The following is a 12,920-nucleotide window of genomic DNA, read 5'->3' on the forward strand; positions in this document are numbered from 1 at the left end:
AAACTAAGATGACAAGAGCATACACACATGCAAACCCAGAGTACACTGTATAACAATAGTTCTCAGAGAAGATTCTATTGCTCGGCCAACCACCGTGCCCAACTCTCTTCTTTCTTGCTATACATCTCACAAATAGAGAACAGAAAATCAAGTGTTCACTTTCTGATTCTTCCTTACTGCTAAGAGTGGTTATGTGACCCCATTTTGGCTCCCCATTTGGGCTCATAAGCTATAAGAAGTATGCTGGGTAAGAAATCCTGCCAGAATATTGCTTTATTGATAAACGGATTCCTGCTTCTCTTCTCTCTTTCACACATTTGCTTGCCTTGAATGACCACATGATGCTTTGGGGATAGAGCAGCTGTCTTGTCCCCATGATGTAAAAGACAATGGAAGTCCAGAGAAACACAAAGATACAGGGCCTGTGAAGGATGAGCAGCTTAACCAACAGCACTAACGGCTTTCCCTGAAATCCTACCTGTGTAAAGCATTCAGTTGTCGGTTTCTTGCTGATAGAGGCATTTCTGGTTGACGAAATGTACAAAAAATGTGTTAAAAAGTAAGTGCCACTGAAACGGTTGCAATGATAGCTACTGTTTAACTCCAATAAGGAGAAGGTTTCATGATGTAGAGTCAAGAACAGCCTTCATTCTGACAGAGGTTGGAACTTGCCTTTTTTTTTTTTTTTTTTTTTTGGACTCCTAGGAGAGTTGGGCATGTGGGGAATAATGGGACAGGAGATGATGGTAATGAATTAAACCAGAATGGAATGGAATGGAATGGAAAGCCTAGCGCAGGGCTTGGTTTGGAAGAAGAGGGTCCAGTATTATAGCAGGAAAAAGGAAGACTTTCATCTTTGCCTCGGTGACAAAGCTATGACATTACTCAAAATCTCAGTGAGAGACTGAAGTTTCACCTCAAAGTTCATTATTCTTATCTCATGAAGTCCTGTGGATTCTTTTTTACTGAAATATTTTTCACATTTAGCACTTCACTACTATCTTCCTTTCATAAATATTTCTTCATTAACTACAGTTCAGGCTTTCACCATCTTTTTCCTAAACTATTGGCAGAGACTCTTTAACAGATTTCTCTTTTTCTTTTTTCTTAGATGCTATAGTATGCTCTGTAATTGCCTTAAGACTTACTTCTTTTTTTTTTTTTTTTTTTTTTGAGACTGAGTCCCACCCCAGGCTGGAGTGCAATGGCATGGTCTCAGCTCACTGCAACCCCCCGTCTTCTGGGTTCAAGTGATTCTCCTGCCTCAGCCTCCCGAGTAGCTGGGATTACAGGCACACACCACCACACTCGGCTAATTTTTTTTGTATTTTTAGTAGAGACACGGTTTCACCATGTTGGCCAGGCTGGTTTCAAACTCCTGACCTCATGTTCCGCCTGCCTCAGCCTCCCAAAGTGCTAGGATTACAGGCTCGAGCCACCTTGCCCGGCCCCTAAGACTTACTTCTTAAAGCACTGATCTCATTGGATCCCTATTCTCTTCAAAACAAAAGAGCTCACTTTGTCTATTGAATTAAGTTTGATGTAGTTTGTATATTTGTTCCTGCCCAAATCCTACGGTGAACTGTAATCCCTAATGTTGGAGGTGGGGCCTGGTGGGAGGTGACTGGATCATGGGGGTGGGTTTCTCATAAATGGTTTAGCACCATCCCCTTGGTACTGTTCTTGTGATAGTTCTCATGAGGTATGGTCATTTAAAAGTGTGTGGCATCTTTTATGGGTTTATAACTGAATCCATAAAAACCTTCCTCTTAAACACAGCCTTCTTCCAGTGCTCTCATTTTGTAAATAGCACCATCAGTCATCAGCTGAATAAGCCAAAAACCAAGATCTTCAAGCTTTTAAAAAGGTTGCTCCTGCTTTCACCAGGTGATGTGCCTGCTCCCCTTTGCCTTCCGCCGTGACTGTAAGCTTCCTGAGGCCTCCCTAGAAGCCAAGCAGATGCCAGCACCATGCTTCTGGAAAAGCCTGAAGAACTATGAACCAGTTAAGCCTCTCTTCTTTATAAGTTACCCAGTCTCTGGTATTTCTTTATAGCAATGCAAGAATAGTCTAATACAAAGTCCAAGTTCCTTAACCTGGCATTTAATTCTCCCAATAATATGAAAGCTTCCAGATTTCCTATCCCTTTCTGAACCCTCTAGGTGGTTTGTTGGGTGGATTTTCCCCACTCCAAAGTTGCACTCTAATTTTTTTAAGATAATCAATGTATCTCAACCTCTTCCTGCAATGATAGGAATGAGCACACAACCTTATTAGGTCAATCGGTCTCCATTTGACTTTGGTTGCCCTATTCTATTAAATAGGCTTTGGTTGCCCTATTCTATTAAAAAAAAAAAAGCTCTGTTTTTCTTATTGGACATAAGCATGTAAAATACAGCCTCTGGAACTACTGGCAGCCATCTTGGGATCATGAGAGGAAAACCTGCATGAAATTAAGTGAACAACAAGGAAACAGAGCTGAGAAACAGAAAAAGAAGAACTGGGTTCTGAGACTATTGTTTCACTCTTGGAGAGAGATTTGCTTGCAGTAGGAATACCCTAAACATTTCAGTTATATGTGAATCTAGGGATTCCTTTTTTGATTAAGCCACTTTGGCTTAGTATTTCCATTACTTTCAATTAAAAATATCTTTTCTATCTATTTATTTCTATTTTTATTGTGTGCCTGCCAATTTCATTCATTTTACTCATCTCTTGTATTATCCATATTCTATATTTTTTTCATGATTCAGCTCACCTCCCCCATTAAACCTTTCCAGATTCTTCTAATTCATAATGAGAGAATCCTAAATTGAAACCACTTTATTGTCCACTGTATATACTAATAAGAAAGCTCATGAAGGTCTATGACCAATCATTTGGTGATGATTCTCAAATTTTATCTTTAGCTTAACATTTTCCCCCTATTTCCATATTTATTTATTTATTGAAGTTTCCCTATGTTGCACAGGCTAGTCTCAAACTCCTGGGCTCAAGCAATCCACCCCCCTCAGCCTCCCAAAGTGCCGGGATTACAGACATAAGCCACCGTGCTTGGCCCATATTTTATTTCTAATTGAATAGTTGACATGTCAACTTCAACGTTTTGAAGACTCTCCAAACTGAGTATGTTTATAACTAAATCCATAAAAACCTTCCTCTTAAAACAGCCTTCATCCAGTGTTCTCTTTTTGTAAACAGCCCATCAGTCATCAGTTGAATAAGTCAAAATCCCAAGTCTTCAACCCTTTAAAAAGGAATCAGAGTAGATTTGATCCTTCTTTTCTTCTTTAGGTTCATTATCTAATCATCAGATCCTTTTGATTTTACTTCCTAAATAATTTTCAAACCTACTTCACTACTTTTCTCGGTGTATCCTCCTGTTCTTTTTCTCCTCCTCTACCACCATCATAACCTTGTCTGTTTCCCTCCAGTATATTTTCCACATGGCATCTAGAGTGATTTTTTAAAAAAACACAATTAATCGTGCCAATCCCTTGTATAAAAACTTTTAATACCTTTCCACTGTTCTCAGGCTAAAGAAAGATAACACTTTACTGTGACCTCATATCACCTGATCCCTGTCTAACTCTCTAGCCTCATCTCCCTAGATGACAGACACTCTTTTTTTTTTCATTTTTAGATACGCAACATTCAGCAGTCTTTAATATATAGTAGGCACTCAATAAATATTTGTTGAATGAATGAACAATTACTTTGCAGTAACTCTTAAATCACGAAGCACCTTGTGTTAAAAAATTTTCCTTTATACGTTATTGTCTGAATTACTTATAAGTATATTGAAGATAAGGATATGTCTTACATTACTTCATACCCTATAACAGAATGCCATGCAAATAGTATGGGTTCAATATTAATAATTCAACTCTGAATTTTTTTGTTGTTGTTTTTTTGAGACGGAGTCTTGCTCTGTCCCCCCAGGCTGGAGTGCAATGGCGCGATCTCAGCTCACTGCAAGCTCCGCCTCCCGGGTTCACGCCATTTTCCTGCCTCAGCCTCCCGAGTAGCTGAGACTACAGGCGCCCGCCAACACGTCCGGCTAATTTTTTGTATTTTTAGTAGAGACGGGGTTTCACCGTGTTAGCCAGGATGGTCTCGATCTCCTGACCTCGTGATCCACCCGCCTCGGCCTCCCAAAGTGCTGGGATTACAGGCTTGAGCCACCGCGCCCGGCCAACTCTGAATATTTTTCAAAAGGTTGAAGTAGATTCTCTCTCTCACAATGGCTAGATTACCACTTTTCTGTAAGATTAGAAATGACCCAGAAGAAATATATCATTACTGTGCCAAAAAAAGTAGTAAAAAATAGACAATTTGTGTCTGATCAGAATTCTACAGAATTTACACAGATTAATTATAAAGAAGCTGCTTTTCTACATGACAAGAAAAACCCTCAGCTAAACCTTGAGTTCTATGGACAAACATGTTTGTAAAATAGCATGTTTGCTATTTTCATGGTCATATTTTCAAATATTTTATATTTCTCTTTAGACATCATTTATCCCTGAAAAATAGAAAAAAATACATTTAATAACTAAGAGCTGAAGTCTTTTGAGTTAGAGACTGATTATTTTGGAAAACAGTTACCCCAAGTGCAAATTAATTCCTAGTTAGTGGATATTTACCTGAAAAGAACAAAAGAATCTTCACAGATTCAAAAGTAGGTATGAAATTCTAGCCTATTTTATATACTAATATCACCCCAAATAAGAGAAATATTTCCCAGAGTAGCGTAAATTGAAAACATGCATAGGGAACATAAAAGCAATGAAAACAGTTGGGCTGGGAATGTATTTTGTTAAACAGGAGGACACAGGGATACCTGCTTCTCCAGGTCTTCTAACAGTGTTAGCTGTAGCCAGATAATGTTTTCCAAGTTGGAGAATGGTAGGTAGAATTAGGATTGAAGAGATACAAAAGGAAGAGAGGCAGGAAATGTAAGGGTAGACAATGCAAATTTTGTGCCTGAATAAAATTCCTGAGTAGGCTTAAACTTCTGGCTCTAAAAAACAACTTGAAGTTTGCCTAAGGCATAGTTATACAAGAAGTAATTGCCTCTGGGTTTCTATATACCAGTTATTCAGTTATAAATACCTTGTAGTTTTCACAGGGTATTAAATCTGTTAGGATATTAGTAAAATTAAAATTATATATATGAAAAAGAAAAGAAAAAGAGCCCTTTTGCATGAAATGCATTTTGAGAATGACTACACATAGTTCTCTTAAAAACCCGAGAGCAGGCTATTTTACACTTTTCCCCTAGGGTACTAAAAGATATTTTAGGAAACTAGTGAATCATGATTTAATAAGAAATTCCACCAAAGTGTCAGTCATGATTTCATTTTTCCTGAAACATAAACTCCAAGGGGTAGGTTGAAGCTGCACTCTTTATTTTGCTCTTCTGTATATAAATAAAAAATAAGATTAACGGAATGATGGAAGAATAGCTTCTTATGCTCTGCCTTTTCCGACATGCTTCTTTTCTGTACTTGCGGGAAAAAATGAATTTTCATGTGTAGGATATTTCACTTGCGAAACTTTTTTGTTTTATTTAATAATTTCTGAATCTTTTGACAAAATTGTGTTTATTCCCTGCATGAAAATTGATATATGTTCTAAAATTATAGCACAAACCTTTTATATTTCTTTAAAAATTATTTTCCTGGGGCCGAGTGGGGTGGCTAAACTGAGGTGGGCAGATCACCTGAGGTCAGGAGTTCAAGACCAGCCTGGTCAACATGGTGAAACCCTGTCTCTACTAAAAATATAAAAATTAGCCGGGTGTGGTGGTACGCACCTGTAGTCCCAGCTACTCCAGAGACTGAGGCAGGAGAATCGCTTGAACCTGGGAGACAGAGGTTGCAGTGAGCTGAGACTGCACCACTGCACTCTAGCCTGGGTGACAGAGCAGAGCTCTGTCTCAACAAAACAAAACAAACAACAAAAACTCCCAAAACAAACAAAAATTCTTCTAAGAGTATGAGATTGCTCATTTATATATACTTCATGCAGATATTCCTCCAATATTGCATAAAATGGTAAAAAGCTTTTTAAATTAATCTCTAGTTCAAAGATTTAGAATACCCTATGATAGCTCCTATTAATACAAAGTAAAATTATTCCTCATAATTTAAAAAATTTCCCAAAGAAACAAAAGAAATAATATTGTATAAGAACTAAACAAGTAAAAAAAAATACACGTACATTGTAACCCCTAGATGATCAGCTTTCTGTGATTTTCTCAACAAATGAGTGACAGAAGAGTCTGAGAACTCCCAATACTCCATTAAAGAGATCTAAAAAGAATGTCATTACAAGGATACAGAACTAGAATATGATTAGAGAAGCTAAAATTGTTAATACAGGGAGGGGAGGGCTAGATGAGAGTAGCACTCAAAATTTTGGAATTTTTTTTCTTCTTAAGAGGATCCACCTCCCACAAAACAATTCTTACATGGAATCCTGGAGTCTTTGGAAAATGGTTTGAACACCACCAGCTTTGAGAAAGACGAGAAAATCCAGGAATCAGAAATGGATCATGTTGATTAGGATCCTACACCCTCCAGGTAATGGCAGAAGTCACTCATTCAGATGATTCCACAAATTTCTCTTTGTCTGGATGGTGTATCCCTTGCAATCATCCATGTTCACTGATCAGTTCACAGGACAGAAAAGGTGGTCCAGGTAGGGGACACAAAGAACACCAATGTTTTGGGAACAGTAGTGGTCAGGAGTGGTCCCCATTCATGAATCAACCTTGCAGTTCAGAAACTTCAACTCCTAATGAGTCTGACCAGAATGAGAGTGCCTCCTTGAGCCAGACTCTCAGGTTGATAATTCAGACATCTGTACCCTAAACTGTGGTACCTTCCGCAAGGGCAGATTTATTATGGGGTTCATCATAGAGAGCCACCTGGTCTACTTTTTTCAACACCCTGATCTTCCTCACTCTGTGGTCCTACTATGGGCATTTTTTTCAAGTCTTCCAAAAAGTGATCATTAAGACATCTGCCATTTATGAATTTCTTTATGTTTTGTACTATAGTGATAATTAGTACAAATCATATGCAACTCACATAAGGTAACATCAACTTATACATAGGTACACTCAAGTCAACTATCCAATTAGGTAAATATATCTTTATTGAATAATTGTAATAGGCTGAAAATTGAGTGAATGTATATAGCTTTACTCATAATTCACAGAATATCCTCACACTTATAAGTTTTTTTCTCATTTAAATGTTTCTTCTTCACTCCCAACTCCTTTAAAGTACACTTGTTTATTTTGTTTTTGATTAATAACAGCTGAATTTTTCTGTGCTGCTTTTAGAGGGGAGGAGTCTGTTGCAGGTACATTTCTCTGCTGATAATAGAATGTTTGGCTTATAGTGGATGCTTAAAGCATGATGATGATCACTATACACAATATTTTGCGTGTGCGCAAAAGAGAAAAATACTTCTGGTCTTTATCTACTATCGTTTTCATTTATTTCTGGTACCAGCATGACAGAAGATTTGCATTACTTCTGAGCATAGGCATGATGCATTTAGATACGCTTTTCCATCTCTCCACAAGATAAAACCTATGCCATGTAACAATCGGTAATGCAATTGTATGCTGTATTGAAATATTTTAGACTTTGATAAGCTCAATAGACATAAACATACAGAAAAGATAGATGTCAAAGAACTGGAAAATGTTGAACTATCTACATCTTCAGTACTGCCGATGCTGGGCCTATGTTATCAGTTCCACTTTCTCAGAATGTTACACTGAAAGTGAGCTATCCATACATTTTATGATGACTTTAAAAATGAGTCTACATATGCTAAAATGATTTGCGACATCTTCTTGACTTACATAAAATGAAAGTTATAAATATGTTTTGAAACTCTTTACAACAATCAAAGACTAATGTATTTTTGATGAAAGGCAAGGAGGTAAATAATACTGGGAAATGTAGAACATCCATGTGTTAATTTATACTATCGCACAGCATCATTTCTCTAGTTGACAAAAAAATCCATTTCACAGGAAAGTTAAGAAACGGAATTCTTCTGTTAATGTTAATACCAAGGGAAAGTTCAAATAAGTCAAAAATACAACAAGATACAAGTGCTGTTTTTTTTTTTTTTTTTAATGAATATAGCTCTTAACTGAGGCTAGGTGATGTGGCTTCTAATCTAGGCTCTACTATGGCCTGAGATAAGTTATTTCTTCCTCCTCAATTTTTATTTTGTCTATTCATATAAAAAGCGGTTGGATTAAACCAGAGGTTTTTAAACTTTGGCTGCACTTTAGACTATACCTGGGTGTAAAGAAATACCAGTGCCCAGTCCCCATCCTCACAGATTCTGGTTCAACTGGTCTGGGGTGGAGAAACTGAGCCTCCGAAGTTCCCCATGTGATTTTAATATGCAACCTGAGCTGAGAGTCACTGAATACATGTCCTCCAAGCACCTTTAGTGCCTAAGAGTGTATGATTCTGGAATTTCTGGGAAAAGTTCCTTAACAGACACATAAAGAAACAGGCAAAGTTTGTTCATTAATCTGGATTCTCATTTAGAATCTAATAGTAGTTTTCTACGTAAGTAAGGTCTATATTTTTAATGAAAATCACAATACCTTTTGTGCAAATTAGATAAAGTATTAATAAAGAAGATTGGTAGAGGAAAGAGAAGCAGAGAAATAAAATATAATCACTGTCAGAATATACACTTTCTAAAAGCAATTTTGTATCCGCATCAATATTTAATTAAAATGTTATTAGGTGCTTATTTACACATAGCAATTTAGAATCATAAGCTTTTAAAAATTCATCTACTTTAAATATACAAAATACAAAAAGATAATCATGATAGTGGGAACACAAAGTTGACTGCTACAGAAATGTTGAGACTTAGTCTGCTTAAAGGAGACAAAGATTTATTTTACTGAAGACGCTGCTTGATGATTATTTATTAAATGACTAAAACTCTCCCATGAGTAAATGTAGACCTTATGTCTATCGAATTATTGGAAAAGAGCTTTCTTAGGAAACAGTTGGTGGCGCTTGCTTTTCTACAGAAAGGTCCAGAAATTGCTCAATAGTGTCTCTATGGACCACACAAACTCAGCCCAGCAGAACTTCTGGTGGTTTGGCCAAAGGAAAGAGCATCAGTGTAGACGATTGGCTGTGGCATAGTTTGCTTACTTGGCTAGAGGATCACTTTACCAATATGTGATAAGTTAAAATGAAGAATAGGAAAAAAATATTTTTGTGTGTCTTTAAAAAGATTCTTTTTTTGTTATAGATTCAGGATGTACACGTACAGATTTGCTACATGGATATATTGCATAATGGTAGGGTGTGGGCTTCTAGTATACCCATCACCTGAATAGTAAACATTGTACCCAATATGTAATAGAAAAAAGAAGGTTTAAGAAAGTGTAAAGGAATCATTGGGAGAGGGCTGGTCTAGTACTTTGCATTTTATGACTAAATATCCTGAGATGTCACCAACTACTCATTTTGCGAGATGGATAATAGACAAGGTTGAATATTATAGACCTGTACCCTGAAGAAAAGAGAAAGGACCAAGTTTGTTCCCCACAGCCCCCACCACCATATTAATAGGTTATTCTACATAATGTTGTTTTTCAACTCTATGCTCTGCCAGTGCTCCCCTGTACCACTGTTTAGCTGAATAATATATAAAATCTAGGTTTGTTGTCAGTTTCAAATTAGTAATTATCCCTTGTGCATTTCCGTTTCTAAATATTTTTTACTTTCTCCACTGTTAGGCTTGAGAGCTCTCCAAAGACAGATCATACTTTTCTAAGCACTCCGTATATTGGACATAAAGAAATGCTAAAGATAATCAGAGATTAAATTAAGATGATTTTTAAAAATCACAGGCAAGCTTTCAAGTATAAACTTCAAATTTGTGAGCTTTTACACTTCCTTGAGTGACTTCAATTTGCAAAGTTGTTTAATCTCATTATACACATAAAAATATCCTCCTTGATTTGGATTCTGTTATCATTAATTTTCAGTTAGCAAGAGGCATAGAAACAGGCCTGTTCATGTACCAGGGTACCTAGTGGAGAGGATGATTTTTCAGCAGCTCGAAGCATCCATCACCCTGATATGAGCTGCATCCACCAGGAGGGAGAGATACGTTTTAACAATTTGCACAAAAGCGCCAAATGGGGCTAAAAGTGGCCCTGCCCCTAATCTTGAAATTGTGATGGGGTTTCCTTGCGGAGGGAAAGATGTATGAGGTAAACAATAAGCATACAAGGGTTAGACCTCTGACTCCTCTCTTTTGTACTTTTCTGTTCAGCCACAGTTAGGAGGCAAGAGTTGCGTTTGAAACTAGGAGATGAGAACTACAGACATGTTTTGCTACCTAGACTTAACTCAAGCCTCGTTTTCGGCAGTTGGATGCAGTTGGCCTCCATCTGGTCTATGAGACACTGCAGCAGGGACAGGTGAAATCCCCACAGACAGGATGCTGAGAGCTGTATCTGAAAGACTGCCTAATTCTGAGATCCCCCTTTCTGTTTGGAGGGGCTTAATATCCAGAAATAGGTGAACTATATTCTCTGGGTCAGCATCAATTAAAATTTGTTTAATTAGGAACATTCATGCATTTGTTCATCCAAGAAAAACGTATAGCATAACTTCCTTGTTCTAAGCCATGGGAATATAAAGATTCTTAGATACTTTGCAAGCACAAAGCTCATCACTGAATTCAGCTTAAATTGTTTTACGTCAATTCTTGAGCTTCAGCACAAATCTCATCACTGAATTCAGCTTAAATTGTTTTACGTCAATTCTTGAGCTTCAGCACACACACACACACACACACACACACGCTTACTCTCTATTACACCGGCAATCTTTTTAGTCTTTACTAAGTGACTTTAACTACTATTTAACGAAGGCTCTCCCTTTTCACAGGAGCATTCTCTGTCTCTGAGTCAATGATGATGTCTCTGTTGCCAAACTTCCCATTCTATAACTTTAATCAAAGTCCCCTGCACGCTTCCTGACCTGGGGCAAAGGGTGGTGGTAGTAGTGGTGGTAGTTTTCAGCCTTCATCATGGCCTCCCTATTACAGCTGCTTTTCATTCATAAAGCACCAATTCATAAAGCACTGGTTTGTCATTAGCTGTACCACTGCTTGACTCTTTTCAATTTGTTTTTAATCCCATCTAAAAATATCTCAACGAAATGAAATGACCCAAAACGTCTCAATGTTAAAATCCAGAATGTCAGATGTAGTATGTGGAAGGAGAGGAGAGCAGCTATCTGGTATTTATCCACTGGTGGAAAAAAAAAATATTATTTGGAAGGGTTAACTCGAAGTGGTCCTTTGTTGCTAAACACGAGGCTGGTGTTGCTGTTCTGATGTAAATCCTTCATGAAAAACTGGAGTAGATGCACAAATATATTTTTGTAATTTAAAGTGTAAAAAAGCTCACCATGTAATCTGGACTCTCTTCTCTATGTAATTAAACTCATTTTCTAAAGTGTCTAGTATGAAAACACAGAGCCATAACTGTAGTTTTCAGCAATATCTTGTGAAAACAGCATGTAGGAGCTTAAAATTCAGTATGCTGCTTTTTGTATCATATCACCCCAAAACTACTTAAACTGTTTGCTATTTAGATATGAGTATTGATCACACCAGAAATAAAAGTCAAACAGGCTTTGGGTTCGCTGACAGTGTTATTCCAAATGCCATCCCCGGGACCTGCCATTTTGCCTAAGGAACAATGAAGCATGAGGACACCGAGCAAGGTAGTTTTGATATCAATGGGTTACACAATCAAAGCAATGACTCACTAATGAAAAGGCAGGTAATAAACTGAACAGGATTAAAAAAAGAAATCACAAGGTGATTCATACCTTTTAAAAGAAAGCTCTTTCAGTTCTTCAAGCTATGTTTATATATTTAAAGAAAAATCAGGTTTTTTTAAATGTAATACAAAGAAATATCTTATCTCCCTATTCTTGCCAGGATGCTTTCAAATTCAATAGACAATAATTGCTTTAGTAAAATTACCCTCTTTGATAAACGCTGCTTGGATAGTTTAGCATGGAAAAGTCAAAACTTTCTCTTGGGCAGTTCCAAGTTTAATCAGGTTAAGAACAGATTAATATGGTTAATGTTTCCTTTTTTTCTCACACCTTTTCCATTCTCTGCTTCTGTTAGTCCTTGTACTACTTCTGAAGCAATGTTCTCCCTTTTATCTACGTTCATTATGTATTTTCTCTATTACCACTCACATTTTTTATAAAGCAGATAAACACAGAGAAAAACAACTTTTCCATTCAATTTTTTTATTATAAAATGTTGGGCTCTTATCAGGCAAAGTCATAATGAGGAAATTTATCCACTTGGTAATAAGATCTCAGGTAATATCCCTTTGCTATATTGGTTTTGCAACAAACTGCATCTTCGTTTCCAGACTTAGGAGCATAGTGATGGCTTTTTATAAGAGATTTTGAAAAGGTATGTTGAAATGTCTCCAACTAAACCAGGCTAGGAGATTGGAAAATTTGATGAGTTTTGTGGTGGGGGTGTGTAATAGAGAACTGTTAGAATAAGAAGTGATGCTGCACAGTGGCATGACAAGATCTAAGAGATGTAAACACAAAAATCTTCCCAAAGATCTTCATTAAGATGTGAACTTCTAAGAAAGGTATATAATGACTATGAAATTTAAATTAATTCTCCTTCTGTCATTCTCCATAGTACCATCCTGTTTGGTTCCATCACAACATCAGCAACAATTGTTTACTGCTTTGGGTCATTCTTTTATGTCTTTATGTCTAGACTGTACTATCCATAGGGCAAGTGTCAGGTATCTTCAGCACCAAGTTCAATTCGTAGTCTGTAATTTC

General features: G+C 37.0%; 1 protein-coding gene across 3 annotated transcripts in view; it reads right to left on the reverse strand.

Annotated features, from left to right (window-relative positions):
- The window catches only part of HS3ST5 (heparan sulfate-glucosamine 3-sulfotransferase 5), a 295,903-nt gene that overhangs the window by 180,656 nt on the left and 102,327 nt on the right, over positions 1–12,920 (reverse strand). The window lies entirely within an intron of this gene.

Source organism: Symphalangus syndactylus, chromosome 2 (assembly GCF_028878055.3).
Source record: "Symphalangus syndactylus isolate Jambi chromosome 2, NHGRI_mSymSyn1-v2.1_pri, whole genome shotgun sequence".
NCBI classification, from domain to species: domain Eukaryota; kingdom Metazoa; phylum Chordata; class Mammalia; order Primates; family Hylobatidae; genus Symphalangus; species Symphalangus syndactylus.